Source organism: Mustela erminea, chromosome 10, assembly GCF_009829155.1.
Source record: "Mustela erminea isolate mMusErm1 chromosome 10, mMusErm1.Pri, whole genome shotgun sequence".
Lineage (NCBI taxonomy): Eukaryota > Metazoa > Chordata > Mammalia > Carnivora > Mustelidae > Mustela > Mustela erminea.
This window is the reverse complement of record NC_045623.1, coordinates 480227-487611: the sequence shown is the minus strand read 5'-3', so window position 1 is coordinate 487611 and position 7385 is coordinate 480227.

Here is a 7385-nt window from a genome sequence, read left to right as displayed (position 1 = left end):
TAGTGGTGAAATACTGAATGTTTTCTAATATAACTTCGTGTTTGGGTCCGAGAGTGAAATGTCAAGTAAGAATTCTTGAGATGTTTTTGTTGCAAAACGGTGGTTTTGTTAACGCACAGGGATAGGACCCATGGGCAGAAAAAGCTGCACTTTAAGTGTGACAAGTAACTGATTATATAGGATTTTTTTATTCTATAGAGGGAGAACGTGACTCCAGGAAATGGAGTCTATAGGTTCCTGGAGGTCCGACTATTCTCAAGATTGTGCTTTTCTTGTAAATTATTAAGACAGTTACAAACTGATAGAGTTTTATGTCCTGTACTACTGTGATCTTTATCATTTGACCCTTTGCTTTTTCCTTTCTTTGTTCTTGGGCAGTCCTGAGTGCCTGAAAAATGACACATATATCACACACCCACCTTGAGAGGGGGAGGTGTTCTATGGAGTGTCAGTTTGCCCTTTTATCCTCCCCTTGCCTTTTGTTATCTCATCACTCCCCCTAAAGATTAGGGATAAGAAATTGATGTCTGCTCTCAGGATTTTTATTCAGTATCATACCACAAGTTCTGACCACTGCACTAAGGCAAGAACAAAGAAATAAAAGGCATATAGATGAATAAGAAAGAAATAAAACTGGCCCTATTTGCAGATGAAATAACTGTCTATAAAGAAAATTCCAAGGAAAAAAAGAAAATTCCAAGGAAAAAACAAACCTAGAACTAATAAATGAGTTCAGCAAGATTGCAGGATATGAGAGCAACACAAAAATCAACCGCATTTCTGTACACTAACAATGAATACATGGAAATTATTTAATTGAATTCTTTTAAGAATTTTTATTTTATTTGAAAGAGAGAGAGAACATGAGAGGGGAGGTCAGAGGGAGAAGCAGACTCCCCATGGAGCTGGGAGGCCAATGCAGGACTCCCAGGATCATGACCTGAGCCAAAGGCAGTCGATTAACCAACTGAGCCACCCAGGTACCCTATTTAAAATTTAAAAACAATACAATTTACAATTGCTCCAAAGAAAATAAAATACTTAGGTACAAATCTAACAAAGCAAATAAAGAACTTGTATGCTGAAAATTATAAGATACTGCTTTTCCCTCTCTCTCTCTGCCTGTCTCTCTGCCTACTTGTGAACTCTGTCTGTCAAATAAACAAAATCTTTTTTAAAAATTAAATTAAATTTAAAAAATAAAATAAAAACCTAAATAAATGGGGAGATATACTGTGTTTATGTCTGGACATCTCAAGACAGTAACGATGTCAACTCTCCCCAAACTGATCTATAGGATAAGTATAATTCCTATCAAAATCCCAGCAAAATATTTTACAGACATAGACACATATATTATAAAACTTATGTGTAAATAACAGACTCTTAAATAGCTAAAATAATCTTGAAAAAGAAGAAAGTGGAAGGAATCATTCTACCTGATTAGGTAGGTTATTATATAGGGTTATTATATAGTTCTAGTAAGCAATACAGTGTGGTATTACTGAAGGAATAGACACATAGAACAGGACAGAGCACCCACAAACAGACCCACACAAGTATGTCCAACTAATTTTGTATAACGTGCAAGAGCAATTCAATGAAGGAAGGACAGCCTTTTCTAACAAATGATGCTGGAGCAATTGGAAATCTACAGGCAAAAAAAAAAAAAAAATGCACCTTGCCTTAAACCTCACACCTTAAACAAAAGTAATTCAAGATAGAGCACATACTTAAATGTACAATATAAAATTATAAAACTTTTATAGAAAAGTAGGGAAAAAATGGTCAGGGTTTAGGAGTAGGCAAAGGGTTATTAATCTTGGCACCAAAAGCACAATCCATAAAAGGAAAGATGGATAGATTGGACCATATCAAAATTAAAAACTGTTGCTCTACAAAAGATTTTGTTAAGAGAATGAAAAGACAAGGAGAAAATATTTGCAAACCATATATCCACAAAGGACTCATCTCTAGAATACAAAAAGAATTTCAAAACTCAATAATAAAATAACAGAAAACCCAATTAGAAAACGGACAAAGATAGGAACGTATATTTCACCTGAAATGATATAAAGACTTCAAACAAGCACATGAAAAGCCATTCAACATCACTAGCCATTAGCAAAGGCAAATTAAGACCACAATATCACTCCACACCTATCTGGGATGGCTGAAGTTAAAAATATCAAATGTTGCTATAAATTTCATTGTATGCTCCTATTAAATTCTTAAATGTTGCTTAAATATGTAATTAGCTACTCTATTCTGGCTTCCTACTAAAGGTAAATCTTATGACAGTCAAATACATGTTCAAATTCTAAACTTGCCTCATTCTGATTTGACTGGTAATCAACCATAAGGATAATCCTTATATAATATTTTTAGCAATTAAGCATAACAAAAAAAGCTAAGATAAAGTTACATTTATCATGGTAGAATTGTCAAATATTCTATTATAAAGTTATTTTTTACTAATAGAACATTCTACTCAGATGACTCTGGCACAAACATGCTATTCCGCTAAAGGTCTGAGAGCATAAATAGCATCTTTCCTTGGGGGTACCTATTTTCCCTTCATTCAAAAGGCTCTACCAGTTGTGAATTTGTTGAGCATCTGTGGCTACTGTGATTCAAGTCTGACTTACGTTCACTCAACTTAAAAAAAAGTTTCTGCTTATATAGATCAAGTAAAACTCTAAGCTACCTATCTATCTATTTCAGATCTAAGGACACTGATGAGTCAAATGACAAAAAGTGCTGAGCCATTCTGATTAGTGCTTCAGGTCTGCTATCCATCATATTCACTGTGATCAGCTTGTCTTTGATGATTAATTATTCACACATGACCCTCTCAACTCCATCTCCCTATTATCCCCATTGATTTCAGGGATCACAGTTCACTGGCAGTAGTTCCCACTGTCCTTTCCAAAACAGCCACCACAGAGTACTTTGAGGATGCAGACAAAGCCTTCTTCAAAGTAGTGTTCTTCTTTATCTTTCCAGAGGATGTAGATTGGAGTGAATGAGTTTGTCTTACATGATAAATCCACTCTAGCATCCTGATCTCCTTAAGCTTAGATACTTTCCTCTGTAATATACCAAAGAAGTTCTGGCACTTGAACTTCATTTACAATAGGCCACTTTTTGGTGCAAGTTTTCAGTCAACCAAGCAAGTGAGCAGTGAGAGCCTCTTGAGTAAATGTCTTGCTACCGCATGCCATGAACTTCTTAGAAGTTAGTTGGACAGTTAGGTAGTCAGGGTCAGGGTCCTGAACAAGAAAATATGGAGTCAGGACAGCAAAAATAAGGTAGCACTAACATCCTGTTTTGCAGCTTAGACAGGACTACGCTAGCATTCTGCTTTGCAACCTTTGCAGAAATGACTTCTGCAAAATGTCCTAAAATAAGACAATTAACCACAAAGCTTTTGTCAGTATCACAGGCAAGGGGCAGTTAAGACATAAGCCCCCAGATGTCAGCAAAAAATACCATCAGCACAGAGACATTAACCTGATCAGTAGACAGATACATGACCAAAGCCCTGATTGGCACAACTCAGCACACCCTGATTGCTCAATATAGTTCGGCAGAAGCGCTCATAAAAACCCCTAAACTTAGGAACTCCAAAGGCAACCCTCTCAGGCTCCCTCCCTCTTCAGGAGCTTTATACTAATGCTCAGTAAACTTCGCTTTGTTACCTACCATTCCTCATCCAGTCTACCTCTTCATTCTTGAAAGTGGTGTGACCACTAAAGGTGGGAACTGTGGGCACTAAAGGTGGAGAATTCCTGCAACAAACTGTCAATGTTCCCTGACATCAGGACCCTTAATACCTTCATATCTAATCAGGTCTAAATCAGGTCTAAGACCCAATTCCAAACAATCCAGAAAAAATTCTGAGAATCCGGGACGCCTGGGTGGCTCAGCTGGTTGGACGACTGCCTTAGGCTCAGGTCATGATCCCGGACCGCATCGGGCTCCCAGCTCCATGGGGAGTCTGCTTCTCCCTCTGACCTCCTCACTCATGCTCTCTCTCACTGTCTCTCTCTCTCAAATAAATAAATAAAATCTTTAAAAAAAAAAATTCTGAGAATCCATATGTAGGCTTATGTTCTTCTGGAACCACGTTGCTTACTATAACTCAGTTCTAACCAAGGATATCACTACAATATTATATACAATAGAACATTGGCACCTCGCAAAGAAATAGTACTGTGAACTTTAGCAAATTAGATCTCTGCTACTTTGCTACTTTCTTATGATTTCTTGTGTACATACACATGTACACACACACACCTCCAACACCACGCACCTTACTCCCTCCTGCCCATATACTGGATCAGGCATTTGCACTGACCAGTTTTTCAAGAATTTAAAAATAGAGCTACCCTACAACCTAGCAAATTCCATTACTGGGTAGCTACCCAAAGGATACAAATATGATCCAAATGGGCACCTGCACCCCAGTATTTATAGCAGCAATGTCCACAATACCCAAACTATGGAAAAAGCCCAGATGCCCATTGACAGTTGAATGGATAAAGAAGATGGTACACACACACACACACACACACACACAGTGGAATATTACTCAGCCATCATAAAGGATGAAATCTTACCATTTACATCAGCGTGGATGGAACTGGAGGGTATCATGCTAAATAAATAAGCAAAATAAGTTATATAAGCAAAATAAGTCAGTCAGAGAAAGACAATTATAATATGGGTTCACTCATATGTGGAATTTAAGAAACACAACAGGATCATAGGGGAAGGGAGGAAAAAATAAAATAGCATGAAATCACAGAGGGAGACAAACCATAAGAGACTCTCAAGGCACCTGGGTGGCTCGGTGGGTTAAGCCTCCACTTTTGGCTCAGGTCATGATCTCAGAGTCCTGGGATTAGACCCCACATTGGGCTCTCTGCTCAGCAGGGAGCCTGCTTGCCCCTCTCTCTCTGCCTGCCTCTGCCTACTTGTGATATCTCAGTCTCTCTCTCTCTCTCTCTGTCAAATAAATAAATAAAATCTTAAAAAAAAATAAGAGAGGGCACCTAGGTGGCTCAATGGGTTAAAGCCTCTGCCTCCGGCTCAGGTCATGACCTCGGAATCCTGAAATCAAGCCCGCATCGGGCTCTCTGCTCAGCAGGGATCCTGCTTCTCTTCCTCTCACTCTCTGCCTACTTGTGATCTCTGTCTGTCAAATAAATAAAATCTTTAAAAAAAAAAAAAAAGAGAGATTCTTAACTATAGGAAACAAATTGAGGGTGCTGAAAGGGAGGTTCGTGGGGGAATAGGGTAACTGGGTGCTGGACATTAAGAAGGGCATGAGATGTAATGAGCACTAGGTGTTACATAAGACTGATGAATTACTGGGGCGCCTGGGTGACTCAGTGGGTTAAAGCCTCTGCCTTTGGCTCAGGTCATGATCCCAGAGTCCTGGGATTGAGCCCCACATCAGGGCCTCTGCTCAGCCGGGAGCCTGCTTCCCTTCCTCTCTCTCTCTGCCAACTTGTGATCTCTGTCTGTCAAGTAAATAAATAAATAATCTTAAAAAATAAAGAAAGAAAAAATATCCTTTTATTAAAAAAAAAAGACAAAATGAATTATTAAACTACGGGTGCATGGGTGGTGCATTTGTTGGGCTGCTGACTCTTGATTTCCACTCAGGTCTTGGTCTCCTGGTCAAGCAATCCAGCCCTAACTCAGGCTCCACACTCTGGGTGGAGTCTGCTTAGGGTTTTCTCTCCCTCTTCCTCTGTCCCTTCCCCTCAAGCCTCCAGCCCCCAGCCCGCCTTGGGCTGGCACGCTCTCTCCCACTCAAATAAATAAATAAGTAAAGCCCTAATGAGTAGAGTATTGGTAGATATAACTGAAATATTTTCATCTGGAGCTCTAGAAATAAAGGTAAAACTTGTCTATAAGGTAGTTTTCTTGTATTGCCAGAATTTGGCCATTTGTAACTCTGTATCCTTCCTCAGAAGGCAGGCTTGGTGTGCTCAAAACTTGTTTCCAACTCTTGCTTTCTTCAGCCAGCTTAGACCTATTTACAGGATTCCTTTGGAGTCCTCCCAGGACACAAATGATGTCTTTTATATTGCTTACATTTTCAAGCAAAACTCTTCAGAAAGAGTACATTAAAGTCTTTCAAAAAAATATCTTTATCCAGTTTCTGAAAGGACATTTTTTTTCTTTTTCTCTTTTTTCATTCAAATATAACTAATACAGGGTATTATATTAGTTTCATCTTCCACATGTGAGGCAACCTCTCTCCACTACAGTGTCTCCACCCCTTCCTGAATACAGAACTTTTTGCTGTGTCCAAATTTAGGGCATGTAACATGCAAAATTCCACCAGAAGCAATGACTTCAGAAAGAACTAAGGCAGTGCTTCAGACAAACGAGAGCTCAGCCCTGTAGAGGCCCCTGCTTAGGGGCCATATTGCCTTTCCCTGGAAACAAGGGCACAGGATTTTCACATCCTGGATTCAGAAACCCACATTTCAGTCATAACTCCCAATTTAGGACAAAGCACAAGTTGAAAGCTTTTATCCCCTGGACCTTGGAGCTTCTGGAAGCCTCAGAAGCTGGGGGACTTGCACACTCTGAGGCTTGGGAGAGCTCCTTGCAAGCCAAGAGCAGTGAGACTCCTTCCCTCCCCACTTTCCCTTCCTTTCCATGACATTGCTCTGCCAGGTCATTCTTCTCAACCTGCAATGACTCTGCCCTGCCTTTCTTTTAGAAATAGAGAATTCCTTTGTCTTCTGTCACTTTGGGGTTTTTTTTTTTAATTTGATCAAATTTTAAGTCAAACACTTTAATCCAGACTTCATGTTTTGAACAACTCCATAGCCAAGGCTGAAGGTCTCAAGGGCATTTGGCTGTTGTAAAATGGTGGACATTCCACCCAAGTCAGTCCTTGATTACATGCTTGAACTGGCCAGAACACAAGCCATGAGAGCAACTGTTAATTACTCATATCACAGGCCACCCCCAAGTGCAGGGCCAAGGTTCAGGAAACACAGACAGCCATGCTGGCTCTACTTTCTCTTCTTTTGGCTTTGTATTATTTGTTTTGATGTAGATAATGATGTTTTATAAGGGTGCAGTTGTTACTTCTAGCTTCTCAATAGCTGCACTATCTATTGTCTTGCCTCGTATGTATGTATATATGTGTGGATTTATGTGTGTATTGGTTTTTTAAAAGATTTTATTTACTTATTTGACAGACAGAGATCACAAGTAGGCAGAGAGAGGGGGGAAGGAGGCTCCCCGCTGAGCAGAGAGCCCCACGCAGGGCCCAATCCCAGGACCCCAGGATCATGACCTGAGCCGAAGGCAGAGGCTTTAACTCACTGAGCCATGGGTTACATACACACATG